General features: G+C 33.9%; 1 protein-coding gene across 2 annotated transcripts in view; it reads left to right on the top strand.

Moving 5' to 3' along the window:
- The window catches only part of GRID2 (glutamate ionotropic receptor delta type subunit 2), a 1,533,206-nt gene that overhangs the window by 380,656 nt on the left and 1,129,870 nt on the right, over nt 1-22,680 (top strand). The window lies entirely within an intron of this gene.

Genomic DNA, 22,680 nt, shown 5'->3' with positions numbered 1-22,680 from the left:
AAGGGGGGGGGGCTTAGTAAGAGGGTGTTGCTACTCTACAATAAAAAGATCTGTCACAGACCACAAAACTACCTATTATATGATGATATAGAAAAGCCAGTTAGCTTTTCAGTTAGCTGTTCAGTTAGCTGCCAGGGACTGAGAGTGTAGGGTAATGATTGAAGATGAAGGAACACATGAAGTAATTTTTTTAGATTGATGAAGTGTTCTTTATCAGGATTGTGATGGACTTTACACATTTCCCCAAATCCATAGACCTATATATCACAAAGAAGTATTTTAATGACTTTAAATTTAAAAAATAATAATAATAATAAGGAAAATAAGAAACAAAGGAGTCATTGGCATATTGATTTAAAAGATTCACTGTGTGGAAGATTAAAAGTATATGGTAAAGAAATGGAAGCAATAATACAGCGTACTTTTCTAAGGTTCATGGTTAAAAAGAAAGAAAAGAAAGTAGTTTTTTTTTTTTTTTTAAGATTTTATTTATTTATTTGACAGACTGAGATCACAAGTAGGCAGAGAGGCAGGCAGAAGAGAGAGGAGGAAGCGGGCTCCCAACAGAGCAGAGAGCCCAATGCAGGGCTCAATCCCAGAACCCTGAGAACATTACCCAAGCCAAAGGCAGAGGCTTTAACCCACTGAGCCGCCCAGGCGCCCTGCAAAGAAAGTATTTTAAAGCAGACTCATGGTTGATTAAAAGAATGTTGTTGTTTGAAGAGAGGAAACCTGAAGATGTCTGTAATAGAGGTTAAAAAAAAAAAAAACCCACGAATATTTGAAGGAGATAAAAAATGTGAAAGCCTTGAGGGCCATATGAAGTAAAGGAAAAATAACAAGAGTTGCTTCTATTTTCAGGAGAGGGAAAAAGGATTAGAGAATGGGTGTAAATGCAGGGTATCATTATAAGGTAGCATCACTTCATGATGGAAGTGTGGCAAAATCTCGTTTAGAAAAATCTAGCTCACCTCTTTCATTTTAATAGAATCTGAATATTCAGTTTTTACCCTCCCAAATGCTTTGCCCTTTGATAGCCCCAAAGTGTGAACACTGATTGGCCTAAATCAGTAGATCTCAAAGCATGTTCCTTAGACCAGCATCGTCATCATCATCATCTGAGAATTTGTTAAAAATGTAAATTCTTCTCTACACATACTAAATCAAAGACATACAAGTGGTCATTAGGTACAGGAAGAATGTTCAATGTCACTAATCAGTGTAAAGAAAATAAAACCACAATGAGAAATCACCTCACACTTATCAATTTGGGTATTATAAATAAATAAATAAAAGAAAGTACCAGTAAAGATATGGAAAATGCACAATGGTGCAGCCACTATGAAAAATAATATGAAGGTTCCTCTAAAAATTAAAAACAAGATTAACATATAATCTAGCAAACCCACTTCTGGGAATTTATCCAAAATAATTGAAATCAGGATCTTGACGATATATTCGTACTCTTTGAAAGAGAGGTACAAGCTCTCCCACATTCATTATAGCATTACTCACAATAGCCAAGATGTAGAAAGAATCTGAATGCCCACAGATGGATAGATAAAGACAACCTGGTATACAGTCATGCACTGGAATACTATTCAGCCTTAAAACTAGAAGGAAATTCTATAGTATGTGACAACATTGATGAACCTTGAGGACATAATGCTAAGAAAAATACACCAGCCACACAAGGACACATATTGCATGATTCCACTTACATGAGGTATCTATAATAGTCAAATTCATTGAATTAAAAAGTGGAATGGTGGTTTAAGGTTGCTGAAGAGAGGAGAAAGGGGTGTTAATAATAAATGGGTGTGAATTTTCAGTTAAGCAAGATGAATAAGTTTTAGAGATCTGCTGTACAATATTGTGCCTGTAGTCAACAGTACTATAACATACAATTAAAAATTTGTTAAAACAATAGATAGATCTCATGTTAAGTGTTCTTACCACAATTTTAAAAACAATTACAAAAAAACTCAGGGATGAGGCTCAGTATTGTGTCTTTGCAAGCCTTTATATGATTATGATAGATTAAATTTGAAAACCACTGCTCTAAGCCCATGTAGATACTTTCATTCCAGGTCTTAGTGATAGCTATACACATGAGCATGGGATTAAACCCCAACCAAGGGAACTTTAGAGGACACTTGCTGGTTGCTTTTGGTCAAGGATTTCATTTTTATCAAGAGACACGCATAGCCAAATAGCCCTTCCTGCCCTTGGATTAGTTGTATATGGATGCACAGTATTAAACTCCAGTAGTAATCTTACTTTAGGAGGGAATCATTAAAATAAAAGCCAATATGCTGAGCATGGTAGAATGAAAATGTGAAAGGCACCTGGGTGCTTGGTGATGTCCTTAGAATACTGTTATATAAACTTAGAATCACTCACATCTGGTAATCAGTGACCTCATTGTTTAAATTACTGTTAATTGGGGGGCCTAGGTGGCTCAATGGGTTAAGCCTCTGCCTCCAGCTCAGGTCATGATCTCTGGGTCCTGGGATTAAGCTGTGAATCAAGATCTCTGCTCAGCAGGGAGCCTGCTTCCCTCTTTCTCTCTGCCTGCCTCTGCCTACTTGTGATCTCTGTCTCTCTCAGTCAAATAAATTAATAAAATATTTTAAAAATAAATAAATTATTGTTAATTGTGTTATCTCTTGCTTACAGCTATATGCACTATAACTGAAATGGAAAATAATAGCTTGGTTCTATTACATTCTCCATTATCTTCTTTCTTATCAAAATACTGTATGTAGTTCTCACTGAAAATATTCTATGCTTTCATTAACAAATGTGTTGATCAACAAATATAATATGTCTTTTCAGACTGTCATCATGACTTTTGCATAGTCATTAGCACATAATCTGAAACCAAATATCTAGATACTTAATCAGAGACAATTTTATCAAGATAAGTGGTGTTGCCTTTGGCAGATTCCAACAGCCTACTTTCCCAAAGTATAATGCCATAGGGATTGGATTTACCTTAAAATACTAAGGAAAAAAAAGGGGGGGAGAAGGCAAAAGGGAATGATGAAGCAAATATATTTAAATTTTTATGATCTTTGAACTTGGTGATGAAAATTTCATTATGCAATTACATTTATTTTGGCATATTTAAATATTTTATTTTAAAATTAAATATATATATACACTCTAAAACAAAATCAAAGGAGGTAAATGTCATAGAGAAATACCAGAAAAATAAATAATTTTAATTATTTTTTATAAGAAAAATATTTAAAACAAAAAATATTGATAGAGAAAAAGAGAAAGTCTATTCAATAATAAAATCCACCAGAAAGACCAAATAAGTACTAATGTGTGTGCGTATAAAAAGAGTAGTAGTTAAATATATAGAAATAAATGCTGATATGATTACAAAGAGAAATCAAGAAACATATCATTGGAAAATTTTTAAGATTTTTTTAAGAAATGATAAAACAAAAATTAGGATGTGGATAATCAGGATGTGGGGTGTTAATGGATAAAATATTAACCAGTGTGATTAACTAGATTTATAGAATGTAATACAATCAATAAATACAGTGCTTTTATTTTTTAAATAATTCTCTATATATTAGATTTTATTTATTTGACAAAGAGAGACACAGTGAGAGAGGGAACCACAAGTAGGGGGATTGGGAGAGGGAGAAGCAGTCTTCCTGACTAGCAAGGAGCTTGATGCGGGTCTCCATCTCAGGACTCTGGGATCATGACCTGAGCTGAAGGCAGATTCTTAATGACTGATTTTCAAGTAAATATGGAAAATTTAGAAAATTTGATGTCCTAGCATGTCAATAAGGTAACCATTTATATAAAGTTTAAAAATTTGAAAAGCAATTCTATATATTTTTTATGCTTACATACATAAAGGTATAAAATTCCATAGAAATTTCAAAGATGGGTTACATTTTGGGATCTAGAGTGGTTATCATTGGTTATATAGGGGGCAGATGGTAAGAATAGAACTAAGTATCATAATTTATCTTGGAAATTTGTTTTAATCATTATATAAAGATAGTCTCACTATAATAGAAATCAAACTGCATGAAGTGATTTTATTCACAGGAAGGATAAATTTGTGTTTAGGAGAGTATCACATTTTCTCCCCTGTCCCATTCTTCTCCTTTTGCTCTTTCTTTTATAACAAGGACATTGTGTTAGGATTCTCTTGAATTTAATGGAACTATATTTGTGAATTACAATGATCAAATTGTCTTATAATGGGCAGATGGCAGTTCCAATTATATGTGTTTTTCATGAATATGTTAGTTAAAAAATGTGAACCTGAATCTAACTACAAATGTCTCTGAACATGACATGTTACACTGCTGCATGTCCCCAAAGGTATTTCTAAAACAGTTTTATCTACTCTAAAGTAGGTGACATACAACAAAACCAGAGGAATAATGATAACATAGTGTTTATGGTTGTCATATGGTTTTTGGATAAATGGAATATCCAAATCAAACATATTTAATACTACTGATATGTGTCAGAAGAGAAATATTGAGCTGTGCTTATTTGAGTCTTGCAATATTTTATTTAGGATGATACTTTTCTGAAATATGGCTTAAACATTATGATCATCAGTAATATCCCCAAAGTGCATATAATTAAACACAGTGATTTACCTAATTGCTGAAATGTCAATAATATACTTAACCCATGTAAGTTTTACTTATTTTATTTTAAAGTGAATTTATTTTATTAAAGTTTACTTAAGGCAACTATTACAATTAATAAATAATGACTTAAAATTTAACTTAAACATAAATGTTTTATCATTATATACAGATTCTACTATATTTATTAAAAGTCTACTCTATGCACCATTATGTTGAATTGGATAGTTACTGGAGAGGAGAGGTGTTCAGTAGTCTTTTGCAAAAATAAGTAAGATATTGTTGATGGTCTTGAGGAGTTTATTGTGATCAACTGAGGAAATAGATAAATAGAAGTGAAAGGTGGTAAAGGTTAAAAAACAAAACAAAAGAAAACAGAAAACCATGGTAGAAAATTGGGGTTGACTTCCTGAAGAATCAGGGGAGGATGAAGTGACATTTAGGTAACAATATAGAGAAAAATATTAATAGTAATCAATTTTATGTGAGTTGATAAAATGCTTCCACATTTTAAGCTCATATAATCTTTTTTTATAGTGATTAATTGGGTTTTAGTTATATGCTAGAACTAGAGTTTACAGTTTTCTTTTTTTTTTAAAGATTTTATTTATTTACTTGACATCACAAGTAGGCAAAGGGGCAGGCAGAGAGAGAGGAAGGGAAGCAGGCTCCCTGCTAAGCATAGAGCCCGATGCGGGGCTCCATCCCAGGACCAGGATCATGATCTGACCCGAAGGCAGAGGCTTTAGCCCAGTGAGCCACCCAGGCACCCCTAGAGTTTAAAGTTTCTTTAAATACCTATAGACTTACATGATGCAGATATATACAAGTTTATGATCACACAGTTTTAATTTTCCAAAACGATTCTATCTTCAGTGTGAGATGGGAGCAAGAATCTAAAATTTACCCACCTTAGGGAACTCCTGGCTGGCTTAGTCAGCAGAGCATGTGACTCTTTTTTTTTTTTTTTTTTTAGTTAGCTGGAGAAAATTTCATTCTTGCTTCAATTCAATAATTTATAAGGCACAAACTATTTACAATTAAATTTACCCCTTAAAGAAAGCACATCACCATGAATATTATTTAAATATTTTTTTAACATCCAGGAATGTATCCTGATTGGCAATGGCAAGAGACAAATGTAAAATAATAGCAACAACAACAACAACATATTTGTTTAAAATGGTATTTCTGTTTTTCCACGGGGGAATTATTTTATTTTCTTGGATGTTAACCTTAAACATTTTTATATCAGCAGACATTATTATTATCTCTAATATTTTCAAATGTCAGGTGTATCAGGCATCAAAGGCAGTCTCTTGGGTTCTGTTGCCTTGACAACAAATCATGGTCTTGGGAGTCCTTGCGGAGCTGAATGCTTGGTTTCTGAGAATTTAATAAAACTGTTGCTGGATTCAAATCAGCTACCCTTCCCTTCAGCTGTAAAACGATTGATGATTCTCTAAAGCATTCATCAAGTTGCACTTTAAAAAAAAACACTTCTTGATATTTGTGATCCTACCCAACTGGATTACAAATCAAAGTCATTTTATAATGTTCTTTAATGATACCCTGAAATTATTATACAAAAAATAGTAGTGATGTTTTCTAAGGTATACCAACCTGTGATATGGATATCATATCCTCATGTCTTTCAGAGGATTTTATATTTCATATTTAAGTAAGTGAGAAACATGCCTTGAATTGAAAAATATATCAGAAGTTTAATATCTCGCTTCTTTAAATAAAGGAGTTATGCTTAAGCATTTACACTAAGTTTGAGCCAGTTAGCCTAGGTTTTGAATTATTTGAAACTTTTGAAATTTCCTTCTCTCCTTTGTCATTATTATAAGTTGGGTTTCATTCCAATTTCTTTTTTCCCACCCCCATAGCTTCCACCTCCCTGGAATCATCATGTTCTTTAAAATTTAAACAGAATGAACCGAGGCATTCATTGCATGTTTCGACAGATCTGCAGAAATTCCTTACGGTGCTGGGGCTGGGGACTAGGAAGTCCTCGTCTCTTTGACACTTACAGTTCAAACCTCTTGCTTTTTGAAGTACATCAGCTTATTGGATACAACTTTGGCCATCATTCTTATCTAAATATATAATATATATGTTCATAACCATAAGATTTATTGTTCCATATTATTAAAATTGATGCACTTTATTATATGTAATCTAGAAATCAATAAAATTCACAAAAAAGTGGACCACACATTTCTTCCTACCATTATGTAATTTTTTTAACTTGAGTTTCCAATAAAAACTTTAGTTTCCTGGTTTAGTCATATTTTCCAAATCATTGAGCTAATACGTAGTTTAGTTAAAGTTTGTTGGGTTTAGCTTTGTCTGCCAAAAAAGAAAAAAAAAAAAATTGGAATGGAATCTAATTACAAAGATGACAACAGACAGAAGGAAGATCCAAAGTCATTGGCTTATTAAAAAAGTATCTGAGCAAGATGGGATTGGGAGGGAGACAAACCATAAGTGACTCTTAATCTCACAAAACAAACTGAGGGTTGCCGGGGGGAGGGGGTTTGGGAGAAGGGGGTGGGATTATGGACATTGGGGAGGGTATGTGATTTGGTGAGTGCTGTGAAGTGTGTAAACCTGGTGATTCACAGACCTGTACCCCTGGGGATAAAAATATATGTTTATAAAAAATAAAAAATTAAAAAAAAAAAAAAAGTATCTGAGCCTCATCTCTTCTACATGAAAAAGCTATCCTCCTGTTTCCTCCAGTCAAGGTAGAGTCAATTAGTTGTTCTGTAAAGTGGAGTATCAACCACTTTTTATCATTATATTGTAGGATTTGATTAGTATTGAATAGAAGTTTTTTTAGCTGAAATAATCTTTATGGGAGTCTTTTCATTTTATATCTTAAATCTCATATTAATAACTATATTATTTTTCTGAGCCTTTTAATGCATTTGTTTACGTGTAGTTTTGCAGAATTTTGCTACTTTATTAGACAAGAGAAAATAAATGACACACTCAAGCAGAATTGAATGAAAGGACTATTTATAAAATTGTGGGCAAGGAGAACCCCAGGGCCAACAACAGTAGGGTGCTGTCACTATCCCTGGGCCTGCAGGGCAGAAGCTAAGGGTGGGAGTGGTTGCTAGAACCTTGGATGTGCTTTGGTCTTGGTCAGAAGTACATGGCTGGAGGTAACCTATTGTACTTCTTGTGTTATATCCAATAATCACCTAATAATACTGTATTTCAAAGAAGATACAATGAGTTTTTCAAGTTAACCCAAATAAATCAAACTCTCTAGACTGGGGCCCCAAAACACAAAACATAGTTGTGTTTGAGATAAGAAAACCACCTTTGGAAATGACTGCTTTGTCATAAGAAACGTTTTATTCTAAGACATTTTTTTATTTCCATCATTATATACACCAGTGCCAGAAAGCCACTATTGCTTTATAAGGTCTGGGATCCAGACCCCCTGTCAATCTCCCTGCTCAGCGGGGAACCTGCTTCTTCTCTCCCTCTGTCCCTTCCCTCCTGCTCCTGCTTTCTCTCTCAAATAATTTTTTTTTTAAGTATCACTTTCTAAGGTTCATTATTTTACTACCCTTTTATACACAGGGTTTTTATATACCCGTATATTACCTGTTTTTTTTTGGAAAATACTGTTTGTATCTCAAGCAAACACATTTACTACCTAGAATTTTATCTAAATGTTGATATTCTAATAATTTAAAATAAAATCTGTGAGTTGGGTGAGAAGTGTCATTTCATTTCAGTTTTTACAAAGAAAATAAACTAGAGAAAAACAAAAGCTGTCCCAAATTATATAACTTAAGGTCATAGTATGAGATGGATTTAAACTGTTAAATATTGGTCACTACCTAATTATCACTTAAGACTAGTATCATTTTTGAAACAGAATCGATGTATGGAAATCAAAAATATTTTCTCTTTTTTTTCCCTTTCAAACATGAAATTAAAATAAAAAACCCATGTACAAAAAAATTTAGAGCAATAAAAGCCAGAGAATTTGGGTGTAAAGAAAGACTTCTTTGTGAGTTCCATTTTGTTGGACTTTTTAATATTCTATTACTAATTATGCAGTTTAGCAGCTTGTCATTTAAATATATGTTTGTTATTAAAATATTAAGCATCATAAAATACCTTTTAATTTATCTTTCATATTGTCCATTTCATGAAATAACCATAATGTTCTTTCAAGTGAAAATTATAGTTAAGTAAATGTTCTTACTTTTAAAATAAAGCCTTGTAGTTTATGTATCATTCATCAATCTATTAGCATCATTTTTCTACTAGAATGTTCCCTCACATACAACATACTCTTAATTAATAAGAATATAACTTTCTCAATGCTTCTCTGACATTCTTAGCCAAAACACTTTTATTTAGATTTTTCAAAATGTTTTTGCTGTTTTAAACTAGTATTGTATAAGAACTTACATTATAATCACAAGACTTAAGAAGAAATGTTCAGAGAAACCCCTGGGGAGATGTAATTTTGATATTTAGGACATATTGTGTAACATAAAATGTGGAATGTATAAAAATATATAGAATGTATTACATATTGAATATATAGGAACATAACACCTTATGTTTCTAAAACTGAAACCTCCCCCTTTACTCTCAGATTTTTTTCGTTCGACTTCAAAATAGACACAACTTTCACTTAATAGTTGTCCTAGCTATAAATGTAGAGAATTTCACTCAACTGAACTCAGTGGCTTTTCCTGACTTACAGTTCTGAGTTCCTTCATTTTTATAAGTCATCTTAAAATAAGATCTGTACAATTTCTGTGACACCATATTTCATGGTTACGCTTTAAAGAATATTTGAGTTTAACTATCCCTGCCCAAATCTAAGAAGTATAGTTACTTACTATATAATGAGTGTATGGACTTAAAAAATTCTGTTGACATAAACATCAGTGTATCCACGCCTTTAATTTGCTTACTTTACTTCTATTTTTCTAACTTTCCATTTCTTTGGAAAATGATTTTAATTTATTTTCATTAGCTGAAAATATTTTTGACTTTTTTCTTACATTAATAACTTAAAATTGCACTGCAGATTGCCACTTGTACTCTTTCATTTAACCTTTATCATAATGCTGTAAGATGAACAGGAAATGTTTATATCTCCATTTTAAGTTTAAGAAAACTGACAGTCATTAGGAACGCAAAGATAAGAATTGAGTTAAGCTGCATCTAAAATCCAGAATTCATAGCCAAGTCTAGTTAGATTCTATCAGATTCATCCTCAATAAAACAGTATGATACTTAACATAGTTTTTCTTTTCTTTTTTTTTGAGTAATATTTATTTATTAATTTTTTAAATTTTTATTTGTTTTTATTTATTATTTTTTTTATTAACATAGAATATATTATTTGCTCCAGGGTACAGGTCTGTGAATCATCAGTCTTATACAATTCACAGCACTCACCATAGCACAAACCCTCCCTGGTGTTCATAACCCAACCTTCCTATCCCTCTACCCTCACCCCACAGCAACCCTCAGCTTGTTTCCTGTGATTAGAGTCTTATGGTTTGTCTCCCTCCTGAACCCATCTTGTTTCATTTTTTCCCTCCCTGTTCCCCACCACCCCTGACTCTGCCTCTCAAATTCCTTTATGCTAAGCGAATTAAGTCAGTCAGAGAAAGACACTTATCATATGATCTCTCTAATATAAGGAACGTCTTTCTTCTTTCAATTTGACAAGTTATTAAATGCTTACTAGGTGAAAGTACTGCAATGAGAATAACACAGTTGTGTAAGAGAGATTAAAGCACAGGATAGGCAAGTACATAGTATCATAAGTTATAAGAACATTGCTAACCTGTAAGAAAACATTCTTAATAAGCATATGATACTGATGAAAACCAGAGTTTAAGGGTCAAGGCATAAGGGTGAGTTAAGGTGAAGTCTCAGATGATCACTGTCTTCTGGAGATGATGACGATGTTGAAGATTTGGGTTGGGAAGAGATTTTGAAGGCGCTGAGAATATATGCATAACAAAAGGACAACATGCAAACAAACAATGAATTGGACACATTTGCTAAAAGAAATAAGGCAGAAATGGTTACAAATGAACAGAATGGAGAGCCTCTGAAAACAAGGGGTTAACCTAAGAAAAAAAGAAACATTTCTCAAATGTTCAACTAATGTAAACCTGAAAAAAGAAGAGGAATTTGTCAGTAAGAATAAAAGTCGAGGGTTTTATTTGGGAAGATATCCATTTATCAGAAAGTGATAAAACTTTCCTTTTCTCTAAAATGTGATTATTTTTGAAGTATGGAAATGTGGAGAATGTGATAAAGTTTTTCAAAGGTGAGTAGAAAAATGTCAGAAAATAACAATCACAAAGCAGTCATAAATATTTTTGGTGGAGTTTGAATATCGTCTTTCCACACTTTCTAACAAGTAGAGCCTATAAGCAGTACACATATGTGTAGAGAGTTACTTGATTATGTACACCTAGGAAGACTTGAATGCACAAAATGCTAAGGTGGACCAAACTAGTCTCAGGAAAAGAGGTCACTTTACATTTGTTATGAAGTTGAGAAAGGACCTGGAAACATCTGGCTGGGATCTTTGTGCTCATGGAAACGATGGGAAGATCAGGTAGGGAAGAAGGCAAACCAACACTGGCAGTTATCAGAGACAGAGTTCTTCCAGTGAGCTAACTTAATTCTCCTGAGCCTGCTCTCTATTTAGCTTCCAAAAGGGAGCAGGGAGAAAGTCCATCACAGCCATAGTCATCAGAGCCATCAGGGAGATTAAGGGCTCCTCGCGTCTCCCCTGCTCAATGTCACACAGCTAAACACTGACAAAACTGGGACAGAGTCCAAGCATCTGATCTGGCTCTAGTGTCTGTGCTCTCAATGCTATAATATTTGCTTCTGTGGAGACCACATATATTAATATTGTAAGTACACACTAGTTTTTATAAATTTTAAAGGATGGTTCGAGAATTATCTTCATTCTTTACTTTTTTTTTCTTTTTTTGTTTTTGCTTTTTATGTTATTCATCTACTTTTTTCTCATAGATGAACACATAAATACAAATTGGCATTTTGCTCTGAACTGGTACAATCCTGTTCATAAATTCAGATGGTGACTGAAACATGTGGAAAATTATACGTATCTAATTTTGATTGACTGTTTCCCTAATTTAGAAGTGAGTTCTTCAGTGTTATTTCTATCATAGCAGACCATCTAACAGATTCTCTCAACTCTGTCAGACATTCAGTTAATCACCTAATGTTTAATCTGCATTTTATCAAGTAACCAGATCAAATGCTTAATTTAGCTGACTAAATGTGTTGATACTCTGCATTTTAGTCTTCCCATTCAGATATTTAAAAGATGTGTAAGATTTTAAAGTAAGATTCAGAGAACATGTACATTTATTCTTAGCCTTTCAGTATTATTTTACTTGTTATTCTTTCTTTCCTGCAATAAAAAAAAAACACAGAACATCAGAAAATTGACCACTCTTTAAAAATATACCACTCCTCACTAGAAATAAAATGAAAGAAATTAATATTTTATCAGGTTAATGTATACAGTGTTTATCATTTACAAAAACATTTTTGAAGCATTCTAAAATTAGACATAATTAATTGTGGTAATTATGGGAGACTTAATGGGTCACAGTTTGAAAAAAAAGATTAAAGTGATATTTTAAAATGGATGTGAATATCTTACATTTGGATAGAATACAATTGTTCTCCTTTTGTTTTATGCAATGTATCTGTGACTTTTTGGTATATGATTTCTTCTATCATTATATTCACTGAAAATGACCAATGCTATTAGGTCACTTTTTAAATTTATTTATTTATTTTAGAGATTTATTTATGTATTTTAAAGAAAGAGAGAGAGTGCCCACCTACATGCACATAAATGGAAGGACAGGCAGAGAGAGGGAGCGAGAGAGAATCTTAAGCAGGCTCCATGTCCAGCATGATCCTGATTCAGGGGTCGATCTCATGACCCTGAGACCATGACCTGAGCTGACATAATAGTAAGATGTTTAACCAACTGAACCATCCAGGCCTCCTTATGTCACTTTTCTCTTATATGTTATGCTAAGCTAATTGGCTTAGTATTAATATCTTATTTCCTACACAGAAAAGCATGTCTCAAACATTGATATTTTTATTGTTACATTTTCATAAATTTTGGCTAATATTTATTGATACTTTTGAAACTGTTGGTCTTATATTATGTGTTAAGCTGACGCTTCTTATTTCAATTATTTGGAATAATGACATATTCATCCATTTTCCAAAATATTTTTGATATTTTGACATTTTAAATAAAAATGAAGAAGTTTCCCTTCATATAAACTAAACGAAATCTGGTTTTCAGTTACTTTCTTCAAATTAATACATTGAGGGCGCCTGGGTGGCTCAGTGGGTTAAGCCGCTGCCTTTGGCTCAGGTCATGATCTCAGGGTCCTGGGATCGAGTCCTGCATCGGGTGCTTCTCTATCTCTCTCTCTCTTTCTGGCTGCCTCTCCGTCTACTTGTGATTACTCTCTGTCAAATTAATAAATAAAATCTTTAAAAAAAATTAATACATTGAATAAAAAATAAATATTAATCAAACAAAATAAATGAAATCATATATCTTATGACTTCATATGAAATTCTGATGGTCTTTCTTGCAAGTTTTACATTTCAAAAGGCTTAGTGTATATTATATTTTGCTAATAACTGGATTGTTTAAAATTTGGAATCTGTATCTTCTATAGATAAAAATTCAGACAAGTTCCTAGCCAAATTCAAATAACCATGTTTCACTCAATATTACTAATTTTTATTAGTTCTGACATGTGTTATTTAATTGTATTAGTCAGGATTCTTTACAGAAACAGAATCATAGGACATATGTATACTATAGGCTATAAAGACATAGATAAATTTATTGTAAGGTATTAGTTCATACACTTTGGGAGGCCAAGAAGGCCTGCCATCTTCTCTCTGTAAGCTAGAGAACAAAGAAAGCTGGTGATATAGTTTAAGATCCTGAGAGCCAGAGCTGGTGGCATAAATTCCAGTTTGAGTCTGAAGACACGAGAACCAAGAGCACTGAAGACGGGGGAGGTAAATATGGCACCTTAATCAGTCAGGCAGATAGAATCAATCTTCCCATCCTCTACCTTTTGCGTTCTGTTCAGGCCCTCAACAAACTGGATGATGCCCACCCCCAATGGGGAAGGCAAATGGCTTTATTCATTCTACTCAAATTCAGATGCTAGTCTCTTCCATAGGCACTCTCAGAGACGGTCAGAAATATAATGCATAACCGGATCTGGGCACCCTGAGATCTAGTCAAGTTGACACTTAAAATTAACTTTATAGTACATTATTAGGAAAAATAGATAAAGATGGTTTTAAAAGTGAATGTGTTTCCCTCTTTAAAAAAAAAATATTACACTTTCCTTCACTTCTGTTCATATAAACTTTACTATTATCCAACACCTGTTAGAGCCCCAGTTTTTACTTACTTGAGAGTCTTAGAGCATAATATGGGGAATGATAGGATACAGAACTTTATTTGCACTTTTAACCAGTCAAATTATTTAAAATATTATGAATCAGACTTTCATATTTTAATTTGTTAAAGAATTAAAGATGAACATATTTCAGAAGAATTAAAGATGAACATACATATTATTGCTTAAACAGGTGAAATTGTGTGTACAGAAAATTTCACCAAAAAAATTGTACTTCAAATTATTGCTAATTTTAACCAATGTTAAGTTTTCTTTTTAATTATTAACTTCATGATTATACCATATTTTACCTTAATTACTTATAATTGCCTTAATGAAAATATAGTTGCCTGACTTTTCAGAAGACAGATATTTATCCTTTATCTTAAACAAGCTATCATTCATACTAACCTCACCCAGTTGTGAACCAAATCACATATATACAAGTATTATAAAAACCTAATGAATACTCATTAAAATGAAGCAAATCTGTTCATTTGAAAAGACACATCAACAGCATAGTGAAGCAGTGTAGAAGAATATGATTCAAGAATGAAAACAATTTTGCCAAAATTAATTTTTAAGCTGTGATTGAGAGAACATTAGAGTATGCCTTCTCCATAATAGATGTTAGGATAGTCTAACACTGAAGCTGAGCCTTCTTGCTGCCTCACAGCAGGGTGTAACAATAAAAAAAAAAAAAAAAAAGCCCTTAGATTTTACTTGACACTCTTCTAATAGACTCCAGACTACTGAATATGAACACGGATTTTAATATAGTTTATTTGGCAGAACTTGGAATGTTCCTTTTCTCTGATGTCTTGTACCTTTTCCTCATGACTCTTTGAAATGAATTTTAGTGTTTGTCCTACATACTTTCTAGTTTTTGAATAGCTACAGTGGAATGAGCCTTAAGTAAGCTTTCAAATGTTTGTTTTTTAGATTTCATTTATTTATTTTAGAGAGAGCATACAATGGGGAAGGGTGGAGGGGCGGGGGAGGAGGAAGGGGAGGGACAAGAGGACATGGCACTGAACACCACATGGGGTTTGATCCCACAACTCTGAGAACAAGACCTGAGCTGAAATCCAAAGTGGGTCTCTTAACCAGCTGAGCCACCCAGGGGCCCCTCAATGTTTGTTTCTAACATATATATCTCCCTTCCCAGTTTGTATTCAGCTTTGTTTTCCATTGAGCTTTACTTTGTCTGAATTTCTGATCTCATCTGCCTGTACCTTGGCTGAGAATGCTTTTTTGTATTTTTTGAAGTGATGCTTTCCAGTTTCAGAAATGGAGTTGTGAGGAAGAGAGAGGAAGGTATTATTTATTGAGTGTCTGTTATATGGCAAGTACTGGACTGCATATACATTTCATCATTTACTCCTAAAAACCTTATGAGATAGATGCTGTTATTATCTCCACTTTGCAGATGAAGGAATCGAGGCCAAATGAGAAATTAAGTAGCTTGTTCAGGTTCACCTGAACATGAGTTCAACATGAAGAACCATGCAGTGTTCTATCTCCTTTGGTGCTGGATAATAAGTGTTGTCAATCCCCCAAAATTTGAAAGAACTGAGCTGATAAAGATAAATATAAGTCAAAGTTTCCAAAATAAAATACATATTCATTTTGGAATACCTGTGTTGTTTTCGTTGTCAGAGAACATCAAGATGTCACTAAAGTAAATCAACTAACAGAGCTAAAAGCGATTTTGTTTATTTTCTTTTCCAAGCGTACTCAGAGAGGCTTATAATCATTATTCATGGGATACATATAGCTGTCCAGTCGCCATCTGGCTCGGGCTGCCAGATAAAAAACTGGATACCCAGTTAAAGTTGAATTTCAAATGAAACTCTATCTGTATGTGTATCTCTCCAATATGGCATGGGACATATTTATTTATTTATTTATTTATTTATTTATTTATTTAAGATTTTATTTATTTATTTGACAGACAGAGATCACAAGTAGGCAGAGAGGCAGGCAGAGAGAGAGAGAGGAGGAAGCAGGCTTCCTGCTGAGCAGAGAGCCCGATGTGGGACTCGATCCCAGGACCCTGAGATCATGACCTGAGCCGAAGGCAGCGGCTTAACCCACTGAGCCACCCAGGCGCCCCAAGGGACATATTTATTTTTAAAAAATAAAGTTATTACTGGTCTTAGATTCACGGTTAGCTGTGCTTCTGCATTTTTGTTTCCTACATCTGCAACACCTACACCTGGCTAAATCCTTCCTTGCCCTTCTGTTACTTGTTATTCTGGAAGACAGGTTTTTATTGAGGCGGTAAAGACAAAGAAAAAAATGGAGAGAGGGCAAGTTTGAAATGACTTTCAAGTGATAAAAGCCACATGACTACTCTCTTGCTTTTTATGAGTAGGAGCTGGGATTATCCTAAAACACACTTGAATATCGGCTAAGTTTACCTACAGACCCCTCTGAGCCTTACCTTCCACTCTCCCAGGTTTTATCTCTGGTGCTCAGAAACTGAAAAACTGCGGACAGTCTCTTCACATTGTCTAGCCTCCGCTTCCTCATCTATAAAATATCAATATTCTTACATATTAGAAAGAAAATAAACAGGTAATGTATATGATTGACTTCTGTAAATATGGTGGTTGGTCAGGATCTCAATGAAACTTTTTTTAACAGAATCCTGAATGATTAGAAGACATCCATGTGAAGAGAGAGAGAGAGAGAAAGGAAAGAGTGAGAGAGAGAGAATGTGTGTGTATGTGTATATTTATGCAACTACAAAATAAAGGAGAGAAAGAATGGATAGCATAGTGCATACAAAATACTTAGTGGGGACAGAGGATCCCATAACAACCTTCTTTTAAAATTTCAGCTTTATTGAGGCATAATTTACAAGTAAAATTGTAAGACATTTAAAGTGTACATCACAGGGATTTGATGTATGTATACACGCAAACAGATGCCCCTCCCCCATTCTAATGAATTAACACATCCTTCACCTCACCTGTTTAACTGTTTGTTTGGAGAAGACATTTGTGTTCCACCCTGTTAGCAAATTTAAATTATATACTACAGTGTTTCTTTTCTTAGTGATCAAGGAAAGCTTTTCAAGATAGTAGAATTAGTGAAACCCCTAACAAAATAAAGGGAATGAAATAAAAGGCACTTCTTGTGGTATCTTCACCTGAGCAAAAAGTCCACTGTGAAAGAGAAGGATTCACATTGAAGAACTGACACTGCTACTATGAGCCGAGGGTCTGTATAGGAAATTGGATGGAGTTATAACAGGAATATGCTCATGGCTCTTGACTATAGAAGGCCCTGGACAACAACATATGGGGCTTAAATTTTATCCATTAGGTACCAAAGAAAATTAAGAACAGGTGACAGCAGGCCCAAATACTAGATAGGAGTTTGTTTGTTTGTTTGTTTGTTTGTTTTTGTTTGTTTGTTTGTTTGTTTTTAAGCAATAATAGCCTAAATTATAATAGTTACAGTGGGATAGAATGGTATATGGTAGAATATTTTGACAGAAAAATCAATAGGACTATCTGTAGACTTTGGTAGGGCAAGAAAAAAGTTATAATTTGTTAAAAGTTTTAAGTCTGGAAATCTGGGGAAACATTACATTCTTTCTTCTTTTTGGTGGTGGTGGACGATAGGGTGAAAGCAGAGTTCACTGAAATGTAGATGGAGAGAGAGAAAGAGAGAAAAATGGATGGAGCATCTGGAGGGAGATGGAAAGGAAAAGAGCACGAGTCTCATCTTTGCTTGGAGTCTGGGTTTTCTTTTTATTGGTGATTGTGGTCTGGTGCACGTGTCCTCTTAGGCATCCAGGAACTGGTCAGAACAAGGAAAGGATTCAGGTGTCCTTCATAAGTCACTCATTCCATGAAGCCAGGTTTCTTAGCTTCAAGGTGTTCTGAGTCAGTGGTCTTGGAGAATGTTTATGACAACCCACCTGGTCACTCCTTAGATGTTATCTACTGTGCTTAAAGAGTCCAAAGATACCGTTATTTCCTTGTTTCTTATAAGGAGAATATATGCTATTTGTATTACAAGGCATGTGTAGAATCGGGTGTCGGTGCAGGTCTTAGTGAATAAATGCTAGAAAAAGCAAAGGATAAAAATGGCTTTTTTTTTATGGGAACCCTTCAGTTTCCCTGTCTCTTAATTGAAATAGATAATCAGAAATGGGTTAGATTAGAGAAAAGACCATTTGAAAGAAGACATTCAGTGAGGTGTCTCAGCAAGAAATTAAATATATGTACTGAGAAAGCCTGAGCGAAGTATAGGATGAAAATAAAATTTGGAAAAATGAACATTGAGGTGGCTTTTGTTCTTTTTCTACCAATTAAATTTGTATTAATGAGTCGTGCAACATGAATTAAATACTTCAACTTATTTTGAACAGAGCTTCTGTGTAAAGAAAGGGACAGTGAAATATTAGCTGCCTTGAAGTCAGAGCTGATATGCATAACCGCAGTACAACTGGATGGCTCTGCTTTGTTTGGTTACCCTTACATCTGGATGCTGCCTACTTAACTGTGCTTGGCTTGGCCTATTTGACAGGCAGAGTAACAGAGGCCAAAATAAAAGAAATTCACAGTCTGATTTCAGCAGTTGGTTAGTTTCTATACATAGGCACACATTATCTACAATTTTTTATTGAAGTGGCAACAAAAGTCCACGAAAGCATCTGTTTCAATTTGAATAGAAAAGAAATTCATCGTAAAAGCCTTGTTAACTCTGCCTCAGTTTGCCTTTTCTAAAATGGAGATAATTAATTACCTGTTGCAGTCACTGAATTGTCAGTATAAATATTCCACCAGATTGGGGCATCTGGATGGCTCAGTGGGTTAGACCTCTGCCTTCAGCTCAGGTCATGATCTCAGGGTCCTGGGATCAAGCCCCCATCCGGCTCTCTGCTCAGTGGGGAGCCTGCTTCCTCCTCCTCTCTCTCTCTCTTTCTCTGCCTGCCTCTCCACCTACTTGAGATTGAAATAAATAATATCTAAAAAAAAAAAAAATTCCACCAGATTATAATATAGCTGGAATACATTTTTCAGGATTTAAATGACACTGACTTCATTCAGTTATGTGCTTTTTCTCTGTTGGTTTTAATCTACCAATTTTTCATAGTTGTTAAAACGTGGCCATGATATTTTGGTATTTCCGATTTAGAAACTGTTATTTTCCTGACATAGATAAGGACAATGGGAAAAGTAGAAATCTAAAAATGATTCTTTGAAAGAATTCATAAATATATTATGCCTAAAATAAGAAAAGTAATATATTAATAAAATATCTCTGAAGAAGTAGCATAGGATAATGTAAAACTACTAAAATACTATGATTGAAAAAGTATTCCTCTTATTTATCATACCCCATGTAAATCTATTTAAGATTTAAAGTAAATATGGACCCAACACAAATTGCATTATGAAAAACTATGCACTATGGAAGAACATATTATCATAAAATTGCTCTTTCAGGGCTGGAAATAGCTGTCTCTGCTTCATGGGACCCTGGTACCTCTTGTTAACCAGTTGTTTTCTTATTTCGCCTTAGGTAAAAAAAAAAAAAATTCTGTGACTGTCTTATTAGTGTAGACCCAAAATACTTTATAAATAAGAAAAAAATTAAGTCAGTAATCTAATGGTTATTAAAGATTCCAAAATGTTCTCTCTGAAAAAGAGAGTGTTCAGCTACATTAATATTGTCAAATTGTTGAAAATTATTTTGGTGTAGTCTTTGCTCTAAGATGTTTATCTCACAGGATGCTGGGTTAGTGGCTGGATCTGACTGGCTGGTTGGTAATATTCTTCACTGAGAAGTAAAATAAATGGATAACACTGTAATGACATTAATTTTATGTATCCTAGCACATGCTCTCAGTGAGTGTAGCAATGTAGTTTAAAAGCTCAATTTGAGGAGCAGAAAGACTTGTTAGTGTTGCATCTGCCATTTAAATAGCTGTGTGATGTTTGGCATGCTTCTTCTAACCTATGCCTCTACTGTTCATATGTGATTATATGAGGTGCATTTGAATAATAGTTAGGGCAGAATAAATGATCATTAAATAGGTACTTTTCAAAGGAAGGCTTTATCATTTGCCACTACTTTTTTACTATATAAACAGATGCTTTCATTAGCTGACTTTAATATTTTTAAATAGTTTTTTTGTGGCTGTCACAGAACTAGATAACAAAAGCACAAAATCAGTCATGATTTTAATCACCTATTTTATCTTTGGAGACACAATTAGTTAAGAAACCTCTACTTATATTTATCTATTTGTTTAAAACAATGACTTTTCACTTCAGTTTCTCATTCTACCATAAGACTTGGGATATCCTCATAATTGTATACCTTGTTACCTTTTTGGATTCATACAATTTTATTGCTTTTAGATCAAGAAAATCTTTTAGAACTGATTCACAACGCCTGTGCTATATTAATTAAATATAGAATTGTGTAAGTCTTTTTAGGTAAGTATGATGAAACAGAAAACACACAATACAAGTATGTCTATTATAATATAGACTTCTTTATTGTGTGCTTTAAGATAATAAAATATTAACTTTTTAATAGAATCTCTGTTGGTAATAAACTGGGACCTGAGATTTTTGGTGACTATCATCTGGAAACATCTGGAAAAATTTGAAGCACTCACTAATTCTATCTGAACTACTTGAATTAGGCATTTTCTCTGTCTCATGACAGAGCTCATATTCTCACTAATTTTATAAACTCTCCAATGGTAACAATTCATTGTAATAAACAAATATATGCATTCATAAATCTCTCTGTGTCATTTGGATAGGCCATATATTGAGAAGCATGGATACGGCCTAATGCTCAAGATTCTCACCTTTCTTTACCAGAAACCTGTGGTATTTCATATACACTAAAGCTTTCTTAGAGGTACAGCGGATACAGGAAACTTACTTTAGAATGTTGTTTTAATCATAGTGGGAAATATACGTAGTGTGTCTTTTGAAACCTAATTCCCCGATTATCCATGTAGTTTTTCAATCAATCTATTTCCATTTATTCACTCACTCATAAATTCATTAAAAATGATTAAGCACCTTTCGGATGACATGGATGGAACCAGAGGGTATTATGCTAAGTGAAATAAGTCAAGTAGGGAAAGACAATTATCTCATATGGTTTCACTCATATGTGTAACAGAAGAAATAGCACAGAGGACCACAGGGGAAGGGAGGGAAGACGGGAAGAAATCAGAGAGAGAGACAAACCATGAGAGACTTTGGACTCTAGGAACCAAACTGAGGGTTACACAAGAGGGGGGTGGGAGGATGGGGTAACTGGGTGATGGGTATTAAGGAGAGCACATGTGGTGATGAGCACTGGGTGTTATAGACAACTAATGAGTCATTGAACACTTCATTGTAAGCTAATGATGTACTATATGTTGGCTAATTGAACATAATAAAGAATGATTAAGCACATACTAGGTACACATTTTTATAAGAGCAGTCCTTTCTGTTAAGGAAGTCATAGGTTAGTGATGAGAGTGCCATAGGAATACATCGTTGTTATGTAGTATGGCAAATACCAGAAAGATATATACTATGAAATTATAGATCTAGAGGGAATATAGGGGCCTAAGCAATTTTTTTCTGGTGGTAGACAAGGCCTGGTTTGAAACTCATGGGATCTAGCTAGTTAATAACAAAGTGCATTCCAGATGAAAGAACTTGAACAAAATCACAGTGCTATGAAGTCTCACTACATGTACATAACCTCTCACATTTACTAGACTTAACTTTGGAAAGGTTAGTCAATCTCTATTGACTAAATTTTTTTCATCTGTAAAATGAAGATGGTCTCATAGGATTCTTGTGAGGGTTAAGTGAGATAATTTCTGGAAATGTTTTAACTTGGTGTCTAATGCATAATAAAATCCTAACGTTCAGGGCATCTGTGTGGCTCAGTTATTAAGCCTCTTCCTCGGTCTCAGGTCATAATCCCAGGGTCCTGCGGTTGAGCCCTCCATCAGGCTGCCTACTCCCCAGGAAACCTGCTTCTCCCTCCCCTACTCCCCCTGCTTGTGTTCCCTCTCTGGCTGTGTCTCTCTCTGTCAAATGAATAAATAAAATCTTAAAAAAAAAAAAAAAAAACTAACGTTTTCTGAACCCTTCCATTGTTCCTAAGGCTTTGTACATTTGTCCAGTAAGTCTCACTTCATAGCCTTCAAGTTTAATTACTGGATAAATGTTATTTTAGATTGAATATATAAGTTCTATGCTTAAAACAAAGTGGATGCTAACATTAATACAAGTTTTAAAAGAAGAGAAGGTGCATGTAAATAGCGTTAAGCTATCCAGTAACTATGCCGGTACTCAACAATAATTAAAAGTGAATTATAGACTATAGCCAAGATTTGGTAGCTCAACAGAGTTAAGTACTAGGAGTATTTAACCATAATAATAATGTCAACTTTTTATTTTATTAAAAAATATTCTGTTTGTAATATGTGATGTTAGTATTTCCACTGACAAAATGAGACAAGTTTGTTGGTGGAA

Source organism: Mustela lutreola, chromosome 1, assembly GCF_030435805.1.
Source record: "Mustela lutreola isolate mMusLut2 chromosome 1, mMusLut2.pri, whole genome shotgun sequence".
Taxonomy (NCBI): Eukaryota; Metazoa; Chordata; class Mammalia; order Carnivora; family Mustelidae; genus Mustela; species Mustela lutreola.
Note: the sequence above shows the minus strand (reverse complement) of the source record. Positions and strands in the feature narration are given on the sequence as shown.